This window comes from Tursiops truncatus, chromosome 4, assembly GCF_011762595.2.
Source record: "Tursiops truncatus isolate mTurTru1 chromosome 4, mTurTru1.mat.Y, whole genome shotgun sequence".
NCBI lineage: Eukaryota > Metazoa > Chordata > Mammalia > Artiodactyla > Delphinidae > Tursiops > Tursiops truncatus.
Window position 1 is genome coordinate 68,723,689 of NC_047037.1, and position 14,340 is coordinate 68,738,028.

The following is a 14,340-nucleotide window of genomic DNA, read 5'->3' on the forward strand; positions in this document are numbered from 1 at the left end:
GAATAGCAAATCATACCCAAATAAAATAGAAGAAAGAAAAGTATAAAGGTCATAATCAATGAAATAGGAAAAAAAGCCAAAATTTCTTTAAAAAACTAATGCAAATGATAAAATCTTAGCAAGACTGATCAAGAAAAAGAAAACTCTGGTTACTTATTTTAGGAATAAAAGTGAGGATGTGGCTATATATCCTATGGATATTAAAAAGATAGTAAAATTATTTTGAACTTTATGCCAATTTGATAATTTCATTGAAAGATACAACTTATCAAAATGACCCAAGAAGAAAGAGAACATCTGAATTCTCATGCCTATCAAGGAAACTGAATCCATTTTCCAAAACCTTCCCACAAAGAAAACAACTGGTCCTAATGGTTTCTTTGATAAAGCTTCTAAGCATTTATGAAAAAAAATAATAACAATCCTACTCAATATCTTCCAGAGAACTGAAAAAGATGGGACATTTCCCAACTCATTTTATTGCACAGATATTAGAATAAAGGAACTATACAGGCTAATCTTTCTTATAAACATATTAAAAAATCTCAAATCATTAGCAAATTGAATTTTTTAAAAATCATGGCCTACCAGGATTTATTTCAGGAATGCAAGGGTAGTTTAACAATAGAAAATCTATCAGTGCAATTTACTACATTAATATAATCACAGAGGAATCACACAATAATTCAGCATTAAGACTCTATTAATGTAATTTATCAGATAACAGGTTTAACAGGACTTTGGGGAAATGTGGAAAGGGGAATTCAACTTGAAAAGTAGTATTTAACTGATTTTACGTTTTAAAAAGATCTGAAACAACTATGATAAAATCTTAGTCTGGGTGATGAGCTTATGTGCATTTATTGTACTGTTCTCTGCGCTTTTCTGATTTTGGAATTTTTCACCCAATTCTCTACTAGATTACAGCCAAGGATTTCTGTATTAGCAATAGATAAAACTATTTCTTACTTAAGAAAGCCAGTAAAAATCAACCTCTTACTCCTTTGATTCATTCAATTACAGTGAGGCTTTTGCCTTTGCTTATAAAAAAAAAAAGCCATCTGTATTGCTGTGAATAAGAAAATCAGATAAACCTCAAAGGTCATGAGTGACTTTCTCTGAGGTTTCTTTGTTCTTAACTCAGTTCAGGGATCTGAAATGATGCCTTTCTGTGAGAAGGAAGAACTCATTTTCCTTTGGGAAAGTGCTGCTTTCTGTGTGTAAGGAAATAGCGGATCACAGTACCTCAGGCAGGTTGCGAGGTAAGGTGCCAGGCTTCATCATGTGGCAACTCTCCGATGCCTTCTCTTTTAATGTAAGGATTTGATTCCATTCTGGGCCACAGGCCTCATATAAAGCTGCCTCTGAGCCAGGGTCAGAGATATTCATCTCCACATGATCTTCTTTCTCCTGACACACCATCTGTCTCCCTCCTTAGAGAGACACAGAGGAGAAGCAAAGGTGGAATTTAATCACTGTGGTCTCTAGGCTATTCAACTATCAACTGCTGAGCTTCAGCTAAGCTCTCGAATCCTTTTGCTGTGGAAAGGGAAAAAAAAGGAGTCATTTCTGCACTTAACTCAAACTCTACTTATTTTTGAAATGATTGATTCTCCTCTCCATCATCATCATCATCATCATCATCAAATTTAACTAAAATAATGCTGTTGATGATAATGCCAGTTTCAACAAACAGAAGACTTTTTCATGTCTCCATACTCACCAGTTTTGTTTGCATGACTTAGGTTTCTACTCTTGACTGGAGATGGCCTGAGAGGGTTGAATAAGATAATGTATGCATAAAACTTAGCACAGTGCCTCACTCAAAATAGCTGTTCCACAGATGCTAGTTTGCCCACGGCCTCTACCCCCACCCCCATCCTAATTCGCTTTGATTTGGAGGATTAGAGCACTGGTTCCAGGGTCATTGCAGGATTCTGGAGGAAGCAAGTAGACTTTGAACTGGCTCCATGAGAGTTTTAGACGTACCTGGGTTATCCTAGGGTAGCACTGCTCTTAGATCAGCGTTAAGAGGAAACTCTGCCCGGGACCTTAGAATAGGGGTAAGCAAAGCTTTTCTATAAAGGGCAAAAAAGTAAACATTTTGGGCTTTGCAGGCTATTTAGAGTCTCTGTCACATATTCTTCTTTGTATTTTTTTTTTTTTTACAACGTTTTAAAAAATGTAAAGCTATTCTGACTTTATAGGTCATACAAAAACAAGCTATGGGCTGGATTTGGCCCACAGGCCATAGCTCATCAATCCTTGCCAACCACCTGTGTGAGATTCCCTAGGCCCAGGGAGTGGCCAGGAAATGTTGCTTGAGGGGAGTGGGGTGGGCAGATGTTGGTATGAAGGCTGGACGTCGATATGTAAGTACAAGAAGCTCTTATTATAGAGGATGGAGGAAGAGATGGGGTTGGCTGTGTGGTCTTGCAGCTTAGCCCTCGTGTGTTATCTTGTTCTGGTCTGGAACTCCAAGGTGTCTGAGAATTTTAAGTTTAAAACTGGCCTTCATGTCACATAGGTACATTTGTCAGTGGAATATAGATTCTTATTTCGTTGAATAGTCTGTTAGCTTAAGTTTGGAACTTCTGAAAAATGTAGTCATCAGGTACATGCGTGTGTATTTGCATTCTTACTCCAGACCCCGATGCTGAGAGCAATCCTGTCCTAGGATATCCATCCAGTGCTCTTTCTGAAACAAACTCACCAAGTCCTAAGTCAGTTTCAGGATATCCTTAATAAATCTAATGCCGATGTGTATTCCCAACAGTTGTACTTTGCATGAATTTTATTCAACCAGAGGGACTAAGAATTGAGCCAGCCTCTATGTTCCACGCATCTGTCTCCGAAGGTCTACCTTGATGTATATAATTTAGGAGTCAGTATTCCCAGATCCCCTAATTCAGTGTCACAAACTCGAATGTCTATAAGGGTCTGGGTAATTAAAATGGAAGAAGCAGATCAGGTGTTAGAGAAAAAGAAAAACACACTGAAAAGGGAAATCACCTTCTAAAGGGGGCAACCGCCACCCAGCCCCAGTGACCGCTGGCCCAGTGTTGCCAAAGTTCCCATTTTCTAAAGACAAACCAAAACAGTGGGAAATCTGAATTTATATATAAAATCTGCCAATTTTAAAAATTTGATGATTAAGTTAAAATTTTAAACAATCCATGTTGGTCAGGCAAACTTGTCTATGGGCTGGATTTAGTCCATGGAATGACAGTTTGCCACTTCTACCTAATTCTTTCTAATTGAATATGAGGTATTGAATTGAATCTAATTGAATATGAGGTATCTTCAGAAGGGAAGCCCCTCTATTATTCTTACTAATCCAGCAGCCTTCTTGTGCATACTTTAGGAATTATGGTTACAATGGGAAGAGCTCATGATCGTGAGTCAGGAGACCTGGTCTCTGCATCCAGAATAGCCTTCACTCTTCTGTGAGAGTCAGAGCAAACTACTTATCATACTCCTTCATTCCCTCAATTAGGGAGATTGGCTAGATGATATTTTAGTGCCCTTTCAACTTCTACGGTTTAGATTTTTTAAAAATTTGTAATCAGAGATGTGACCTAAGTCACATTTAGACACGCTAAGCTTTGTTTCATAGCATTGCACCACTGCAAAAGCAACTATAAATCTATACTCTGTTTATCACATTTTTTCAGAACTACGTATGGTAATAAGGATTTAAGAAAACTGAGTTTTCAAGTAATTTTCAATAAAATATTATTTATATGAAGTGTCAATAGAAAATATCACCTTTATACTGTCTTTTCACACATATGCAATATTTGTTAATATAGACAGTCTTTAATGTCCAGAAAGCATTATCTTTATTTTTTTTTCCAGTGGGGAAAATGCCCCAAGAAGACAAAGCAGGTAAAAGTCATGACATCACATTTTACATTGTGTTTCCTGTATTTTGTCCTTGAGATGAAGCCCAGCACACCTCCTGGTTTCTCTGCCTCTAGATTGTTTAGACTCAAGCAATCCTGCAAATGTAATGGGGTTGATTATATTTGTAAAACTGTGGTAATGTGCCACAGGGGATGGTGCCGCACTTCTATCAACAAAGGATGAGATACAGAACATGTTTTTAAAAATCCTGAACTGAGTGCCAGGAGATGGCAGAGAGCAGCTTTGGAAGCAGGAGATTTTGGTAGACACACGCAAGGCCAGTCTCTACTGGTGATGAGAAATGTCAGGAGCCATTTTTTTTTTTCCAAATAATTTTTTTCTCTTTAAAAGCAATTTATTGAGATATAGAGAGCATAAAATTCTCCTGTTTTTAAGTATACACTTCAATGAATTTTAGTATATTTAGAGTTGTACAGCCATCACCAAAATCTAATTTTAGAACATTTCCAACAGCCTGAGAACAAACCTCATGCCCATTTACAGTTCCTCCCTATTTGTACCCCTAGCCGCGGGGCAACCACTAATCTAATTTCTGTGTCTAATTTGTCTTTGCTTGACATTTTATATAAATGAAATCATAGAATATATTCTTTTGTGTCTGGCTTCTTTCATCTAGCCTAATGTTTTAGAGATTCATCCATTTACGGTACTTTCTTCCTTTTAATTGTTGAATTGTATTCATGGATATTCCACATTTTGTGTATTCATTCATCAGTTGATGGACATTTGAGTTGTTTCCACTTGTTGGCTACGGAGAATAATGATGCTATGAACATACGTGTACAGATCTTTGTGTGAGAGAAGTCATTCTTGACAATTAAAGATCGAAGGCTTGCAGCTTAGCTGTCTTTTTTGTCATATAATAAATTTGAGGGACATCAATGTATGTCCATGTAACATTACTGTCACTCACTTGCATCCTATTTTGCAAGAGTGAATTTCCAGAAATCACACCAAAAATTTGGAAGAGCCTTGGGAGCAGTCACAGGAGTTTACCAGCATGTGAACATCATTTGTCAAGGGTGCTGTGGAAGAAAAGTTTGAGAGTAGCTCTATTCTATCATTCATTCACTTGGCTGCCCTCATTTCTACAGGGTTTATCTCTAAGTGGATAAGAGAACTTTTCAGTGGACCTACAAGGGGAATGCCTTGGGTTAAGACTTCCGAGCTGCTTCTTTGTTTTGTTCAAGGCCAGCTCTCTCTAAGAGCTACATTTTCTCTTTCTACAGGCTCACGGGAGCTAGCATTCTATTGTCGTCTTTTCACAGGGACTACCTGGAGATTTCTCTCTCAATCCTCTACCAACCTTAATCCAGAGATGGTACCAGAGCAGTACATGGTCTCACCAGCTTGCCTTCCTTTACCCATGACTTAAGGGTTTTATTATTAACCACAGTGAATAAACGAAATGAAAACAAACACAGCAGTATGGGGCAGTGGCAAAGTTTTCTTATAGCATCATCTTATAGCATCGTTAGTCTGTGAATGTCTGAGATTTCTCAGCTTAAATGGATTATTAGGACTCAGGTGAACCCCAGTTCTCTGGCTTCCTTGCTCCCCATGCCCATCCCTACTCATTCTCTAATAAATGTAGGGAAAATCAAATAAGGTCATTCTCTGACTGCAATCCAAATATTTTTGCCCATCCAGTTGTCAGCCTATATTTTGAACATTACTACCAGTTACAATGATTTTTTTTTTTTTTTACAGTGATTAAAAGTCCTTTGTTAAGAAGGCTTTGGGCAAATACCAATTACAGCCTTGATGATACTCCATGCCTCGGGTCATTACCTGTTTCTTCTTCGCTGTAGTTCACCATCATTCTAAATGCAACACACAAATCAGAAATTCGTCTTTGCTTACCATGACCAGTATCCTGCATATTAATGGTCATAATGACATCTTTAATAGGGACAGAGAAGCCAATCAGCTAAGAATGTTTGACATGACAGATTAAATTTCTTTTAAATTTAAACCCAAACTATAGTGAGACATCTCACAGTGATATTATCTTATCATGATGCATAGACATCAGCAGAAAGGTTTTATGGTCACTCCTCTCTTTTTCTTATTCATTGGATTGGAGTTCTTTTGGTTCTTTTGTCAGTCAGATCTGAGTTTGAATCTTGGCTCTGCTTAGCTGCTGCATCACGTTTAACATGCATCAATAAACAGAGTGGCCAATGCTCCTGATTTGCTCAGGACAGAGGGGTTTCCTAGGACATGGGGACTTTTGTGCTGAAAGTGGGAGTCCCAGGCCAACCAGGATAAGTTGGTCACCCTAATAACATCACGAGGATTAAATAACCACCTGAAGATTGTTGTGAGGATTCCGAGCCAGCAGAAAGCCTAATCAAAATAAATTTTAAATAAATGAAAAACATTTTTATTCAACTCATTTCAATAGTCTCCTGACTGGTTTTAACTCTATTTGACATCAGCTTCAGTTGTTGAATCAAACCTCACAGAAAACCAGAATCAATTTGCTATGGATTAGTGCTTCTTTTTTTTACAGTGAGGATTGTTTTTTGTTATGATAAAATATACATAAAATGAAATGTATCTTCTTAATCATTTTAAGTGTACAGTTCAGTAGAGTTAAGTATATTTGCATTGTTGTACAACCAGTCTCTAGAACTCATTTTTATCTTGCAAAACAGAAACTCTGAACCCTTTAAATCACAACTCTCCAATCCCCCCTCCCTCTGGCACTGGCAACCACTGTTCCACTTTTTGCCTCTATGAATTTGACTCTAGGTACCTCCTATAAGTCATACAGTGTTTGCCTTTTTGTGAGTGGCTTATATTACTTAGCATAATGTTCTCAAATTTCATCTATATTATAGCATGTGTCAGAATTTCCCTCCTTTTTAAAACTGAATATATTCATTGTGTGTCTATACCACATTTTGTCTATCCATTCATCCATCAGTGGAGACTTGGCTTGTTTCCACCTTTTGGCTATTGTGAATAATGCTGTTATGAACATGGGTATACAAATTCTCTTTGAGACTCTGTTTTTAATTCTTTTGGGTGTAAACCCAGAAATGGAATTATTGGTTGGATTAGTGCTTCTTAAACTTTAATGTGCATGCACATAACCTTAGAATTTTGTTGAGATACAGATTCTTCTTCAGTAGGTCTGGAGTAGGGCTTAACAAGCTTAAAGGTTATGTCAATGCTACTGGTGGGCTGACCACACTTTGTTGTTCAAGGGCATAGAAAAAGTAAAATAGCTTAGAAGTGAAGATACCTGAATTATGTACAGTTCTGGCTCTGCCACGAATTGAAGGTATGGCCATGGGTAAGTCATCTAAACTGTCTGGGCCCATCTGGCCATTTACAAAATGAGGGACTTGGGTTAGATGACTTCTAAGGCCATTTCCATCTCTGATATTCTGTGCTATCATGTCTGCCCTGGATAACTTTTATTTTCTTTTACACACCTGCAATAAAACCCATGGAAAGCAATAGCTCCTGTGTTGTAGTACTGGAAGAATTGCCAGGAGGTCTGGAGAGCCATGAAAATTAGATCAATACATCTAACAGATCAATAGATGTAAATTATTAGACCAATGAGAAAATGAGAGTAAATAGATTTGCATAGAAAGTGGGGTGTTCTCCTTAACTGTCAGTTCATGTTTATGAAGTTATTTATGAAGTTAATTATTCACCCTGGGCAGCCATTTCTATTTAAAAGAAGAGGAAGCAGAGAACTTTCATGGTGAGCCAGAGGAAAAAAAACTTTCATCAGACACAATATTAAAAGGAGAGTGCTTTTAGTTACATATAATTTTCTGATTCAAGGTGAAAGGGAAATTAACTAAAGACTCTCAACAAAATCCCAAGGCTATTTTATGTGCAAAAAAGTATATGCTCTAACCCATCCAATAATTCCACTTTGGGGAATTATATCCGAATCAGGGGGAAAACCGTGATGTAGTATTTGCCAATGAGTAAATGCTCCTACATGACCACTTTCAATCTACCAATGAGATAGCAATTGGCTGGCAAAATTTGTGAGATGTTAACAATCAGCTTTCATGAGCCCCTGCAAGCCAGCTCTAGCACACCACTGAAGAGTAAGTTTCCTCTCATTGAGTTATTGGGATTAGATAGGAGAAACTGTTCTAATAATCTGCTTTCGCCCTCTATTGCAGTGGTTCCTAACTCTGGCTGAATATTAAAATCATCAGGGCAACATTTTAAAAACACTAATGGTCAGGCCTCATCCCAATCCAATTAAATCAGAAATTATTGGGATAGAGGCACTGGCACAAAACTCCCTCAGGTTTTAACGTGCTGCCAAGAAAAAAAAGCATCAACATTCCTGCCATCAAGGCCATGATGCCAAGCGATCTGATTACATTCAGTATTTCAGATTCTTCCTCCTGCCAAGAGAGCACTAACAGCGTCAAAGAGTAAAACTTGTAGAAGTGAATGATGGTTCCCCAATCTACTAGGTAATTTTGTGTGGACTACAGGAATTTCAAACCCACTGAGGGATGCTGATGTCTTGATTAAGCCATGACTGATCAAATGTGTTTGACCAGACTGTAGGTCTTATGCTAAGGCTGAGTGACTAAAGGGAAACAGTAGTTTAAAAAAGGAAAAAAAAAGGACTTCCCTGGTTGCGCAGTCGTTAAGAATCTGCCTGCCAATGCAGGGGACACGGGTTCGAGCCCTGGTCTGAGAAGATCCCACATTCTGTGGAGCGACTAAGCCCAAGTGCCACAACTGCTGAACCTGTGCTCTAGAGCCTGCGAGCAACAACTACTGAGCCCGTGCGCCTAGAGTCCATGCTCCGCAACAAGAGAAGCCACCGCAATGAGAAGCCCACACACCCCAACGAAGAGTAGCACCCACTCGCCACAACTAGAGAAAGCCTGCGCACAGCAACAAAGATCAAACGCAGTCAAAAAAAAAAAAAAAATTAAATTAAATAAATAAATTTATAAAAAAAAAACTGATGAGGCTGGTGGCAGTTATGTCCGTTGAATGACAGTCTTGCTATCCTAAATCCTACTGTTTATAACTGGTCCTGGCAGAATTGTATGGAGAGCAGGGAAATTGGGATTGAAGAATGGGAGAGCTGGAAAGACATGAGGTTGTAATTAAAGAGGTGAAACTTGGAATTAAAACTTTTAGATAAAATGACATTTTTGGAAATGATTTGGTACAAGCTGGAACTAGTGTGTGGGCCGCTGGAGAAGAACAGAGTGAGTGATCAGTGGAGTGATGGGGCCATCCAAGGCCAGAAGATCTTAAGGAAAAGATGATGTATGTGATGGGAAGTCACCTCTGAGGATGGCAAGGGGTGGGTGGAGGAAAGAGGACGAGAAAGAGAATAATAATACAACTTGTGATATTAATTGAGCATCTACCATGTGCTAGGTATGTTGGGAGGTACTTTGATGTATTTTCTCATAGAATTCTCAAACCAATCTTATGAGGTAGTGACTAGTACTATCATTTCTATTTTATAATTGAGAAATTAGAGCTTAGAGAGGCTAAGTATTTTACCCCAGTAGATTAAGTGTTGCAACTGTAACTAGTTTTCAAAGTCAAGTCTTCTGGCTCCAAATCCATTCTTTTAACCTCTGCACTCCTGCCATTTGTTGAATACCTATCATGTCCTTGCCATTTGCCCTTCTGCTGCAAACAATTATAAAACTGGAAAAAAGTATATGCAAGAACTATTTTCAGGCATGTGACCCCTGAAAGTAGAATAACACAAGAAGAGAGTCCTTATACAAACTCTTTCAGAAACTAGAGAAGAAGAAAATGCTTACCAATTCATTTTGTAAGTTGTGGAAAAAAAAAAAAAAAAAGAAGAAGGATGCGGGGGAGGGAGGCACAGAGGAAGGAAGGAAGAAAACAAATTAGACTTTATCAAAATTAAAAATGTATCATGAAAAAAGATTATTAAGAAAATGAAAAGGCATACCATAGGCTGGGAGAAACTATTTGCAATGCACATGTCTGACAAAGGACTTATATGCAAAAATAAAGAACTCAACATAAAAAGACAAGCCACCCAATAAAAATGGGTCAAAGACTTGAACAAACACCTTATAAAAGAAGATATATAAGTGGCCAATAAACACATGGAAAAGATTATTAGCATCATTAATTATTATGGGAAAAGTACATTAAAATAAGTATTACATACCTCTTCATACTCTCTAGAATGGCTAAAATAAAATGTCTGATACATCAAGTATTGGTGAGCATGTAGAGCTATTGGAAGATTCATACATTACTGGTGAAAATGTAAAGTTACACAGCCACTTGGAAAACAATTTGCCAATTTCTTTAAAAGTTACACATATACCTATCATATGATCCAGTAATTCCATTTATGTTCACAAAAATACCTATGCAAGAGGTATACAGCACTTTTTTCATAACAAGCAAAACATGGACCAACCCAAATGTTCATCAACAGGTTAATGAATAAACAAATTGTGGTACAGTTATACAGTAGAACACTATTCAGCAATAAAAAAGAATAAATTACTGGCACACTCCACAGCACAGAAAAATCTCAAAACCATTGTACTGAAACAAAGAAGCTTGGCACAAAAGAATATATACTGCATGATCCCAGCGACAAATTCTGACATTTTATATATATATATATATATATATATACACACACACACACACAAGACAGCATATAATACATGCACATGAATAAAAGACTGGTGTATATGGGACGCACCATATCATTCAGTATGGAACACTATTTCAATCACACTTCAGTAGAAGGTTCAATTATTCAAGTAGACCTTAACTCCTGTCTAGATTCTGTATACATGAAGCATCTCAGAAATATGCTATTAATAGATAGAACAAGGGCAATGATAATGAAATCTACATAACTATATTTTTATGACACCTTTCACAAAGGCATTTTTGTTTTCTTAGAGGAGTGATTATTCAGACTATTTTGGGATAGGTCAAACTCTCTTGACAGAAGGGCTTTCAGAGGTGAGCTCCTCAGTAGGCAAGTTCCTGACAAAACTGTGAGTCTCTTTTTGACGTTAACTCAACTCTACGTTGTAACCTTGATTCTTAACTCCACAGGACAAAAGTTGCTGGGGAAGGTAAAAGGTTTAGAGGCTAACGTAAGGATGTTTACTTATTTAATGTAAAGTATCTGATAACATAAAGTATTTGCTTTTTCTGTCTTATTATCCAATGGACATTTTGGAGAAGGTGGACCATAATATTCAAATATCCCTTTTCTTCTATTCTCTGTGTACACAAACTAAATGTTTTGAGTTTTGTTACCTAAAGTTTTGCTTCATCTCTGGATGTAGGGCATAAACAAACACATTGTTCTTTAATCCCTAACCTACTAACCTCTTAATTAACCAAGTATAATGGTAGTATCCAAATCAGATTTTCAGAAAAGTTTAGTACCTCTGTAAACTCCACTGTCTTTCTCAAAGCCACTCCAAATGGATTTATAATTCTAGTGAAAATAGTGTGCTATACAAATTCAACAACAAGACTAGGACTGACAAGCCATTTTCTTATGATATAAATTCTGGAACTGCTACCAGTCAAGTCATCTCAGGTGCATTTATGCTTTTGAAAAGATTAAAACATTAATTTAGTAACAATATACTCTATTAATAATCATTATGTCTAGAGATGGAAGCAGTGAGAGCAGTCTATAATTTAAAACTAAAATATCCAGGGACTTCCCTGGTGGTCCAGAGGGTAAGACTCTGTGCTCCCAATGCAGGGGGCCTGGGTTTGATCCCTGGTCAGGGAACTAGATCCCACATGCCACAGCTAAGTGTTTGCGTGCTGCAACTAAGAGTCTGCATACCACGACTAAAAAGGTCCTGCATGCCGCAACTAAAAAGATCTTGCATGCCGCAACTAAGACCTGGCACAGCCAAAGTAAATAAATAAATATTAAAAAAATAAATAAAACTAAAATATCCAAAGTAATACAGCAGAAGTTTTGTTTGTTTTGTTTTGTTTTGTTTTTTGCCGTACGCGGGCCTCTCACTGTTGTGGCCTCTCCTGTTGCGGAGCACAGGCTCCGGACGCGGAAGCTCCGCGGCCATGGCTCACGGACCCAGCCGTTCCGCGGCATGTGGGATCTTCCCAGACAGGGGCACGAACCCGTGTCCCCTGCATCGGCAGGCGGACTCTCAACCACTGCGCCAACAGGGAAGCTCAATAGGGCAGAAATTTTAAATCGTTATCATATACACCTTACCTTGGCATTCAGACCTCTCCATAGCTGACAGATCTATTTTTCTAGCAACATTGGCCATGTGATCACACATTCCACACTCCAGTCATAATAGATTAACTCTTCACTCCACAAACAGAGCCTATGCCTCCTGACCTCTCAGTTTTTGCCACTTCTGTTCCTTCCACCTATAATATTATTTAGTGCCCACCATCCATTATTAGCTGTTGAACTTTTACCAGTTATAAGATTCAGTTCCAAATCTATATTAATTAACACACTCAACTCTCTAACTCCCTGTGTCCCACCCCCCAACCTCAGTCAGCTGAAATTAAGTGCTTCCTTCCTTGGATTTCCAAGGTCATTTTTATTCCTTGTTTGTAACTTATTAAATTAATTTCCTTGGGAAAGAAATTAATATAATTTATTTCAGAGTATTTCTATCACCAGATAATAAGTTCATTGAGGCCAAGAAAGCTGTCCTGAGCATCTCTTTATCCCCCCAGGCTTATATCGGATGTTGGTTAAACTGAGTTGAATTGATGATACAACTTCTAGTGTGAACAAATTCCATAAGAAGCATTCACAGATAATAGCACAGAAATATTGTATGAGTTTGGCAGATTAACCTTGGTTTGTTAGCCACTTTTCTTTATGTAAATCACAAAATCTTAGAATCAGTTTCCATTTCATTTGAAAATTCCACAGTAAATATAATTAGCTAATCCAAAGTGTCCTGTCATTGAAAAGGTCACTTCCGAAAAGGAAACCCTTATCATAATTAGCTCTAATGAGGCTTTATTTTTAAGGTCATTACCTTCTTCAAATTTGCTCTTTAATTTGTAACTCAATTAAAATTAATTCATTGACAACATTACTCCTTTGCCTAGATAGGGCTAAGTGGGACTTTAAATTTTTAGCATCCTTTTTCAAGGTGGGGCTGGGGTTTCTTGGAGGCTAAGTAACTCATTGTCAGAAATGTTTATTTTCCACTCTCTGTGTTACTGAGTCCAAGCTGGCTCTGCTCACCACATGACAGGCCAATAAATCGGGGGACAAGGTGTTGAGGCAAGGAATAGTGACTTTATTTGGAAAGCTGGGCATTCGAGAAGATGGCGGACTAGTGTTCTAGAGTACCATCTTATCAGGGTCTGGATGCCAGTTGCTTTTATAGAACAGAAAGGAGTAGGAGGTGAGGGGTAAAGTAAAAAGGCCATAAGTCTTGCAATATATCTCCTGGTTTGGCCAGCCTCGGGGAGGGGATGTGTTAATTTCTTCCTTCCTGCTCCTGTTCACAGGTAGGCAGGCTCAGGGTGTTTCCCTATGAGCTTAACAATGGCACTTTGGTTTAAAGTTCAGGCAGAGGGGCAGGGTTCCCTGAGGGAGGTCATTATGTATGCTTATAGCTATAGCCAGCATCCTTTTAGTGATTATAGTAACAAAAGCAACGGGAAGCAAAGGTTAAAGTAAAAGAAACAGATCCAACATGGAGCCAGATTTTGTTGTTCCCTGTTACATCTGTGATATTTTAAAAAATATTTAATCATTGCTCTCAGAGAGTCTTCCTTAATTCCCTTGGATCTTTCTTCAGTGGTTCCCAACAGGGAGTGATCTTGCCTGGGTTTTGCCATCTCTGGGATTCTGCTCCAGCCTCTCTTTTCTTCCTCTTCTCTGCATCCATTTTAACAACTCCATCCACCTACCCACTAGGTTGGTGGCTTTTATGAGTTCTCCACTCTGAGAATATTCTCAGGCAATAATTGGAGACCATTTTGATGGTCATGATGAGGGGATGTCACTAGTGGCATCACCTGGTAGTGTCCAGGGATGCTGCTAAGCATCCTGTAATGCACAGGACAGCCCTCCACAATAAAGAATAATCCAGTTACAAATGTCAATAATCCTGCTCTAGTCTGACCTTCAGTGATGATAAGAACCAGTCATTTTCTATATGCTTCCTTTATAATAACTATTCTATGATGACTATTAGTGTCTGTCTTTCTGTCCACTTGTTTAATGTTCTTATGGAAATCTCTAATAAAGATGACAGCCTCCTTTTATAATTCCCACCTGGAAGTTAAGGATTTAGTGCTATTCTTAGTATTTGCATCTTTTTCTTTTCATAAACATTAACTTTCTCTCCCAATGGGTTCTTTAATGGTAAAAGTGAAAATCCCAACCATGTGTCACTTAAA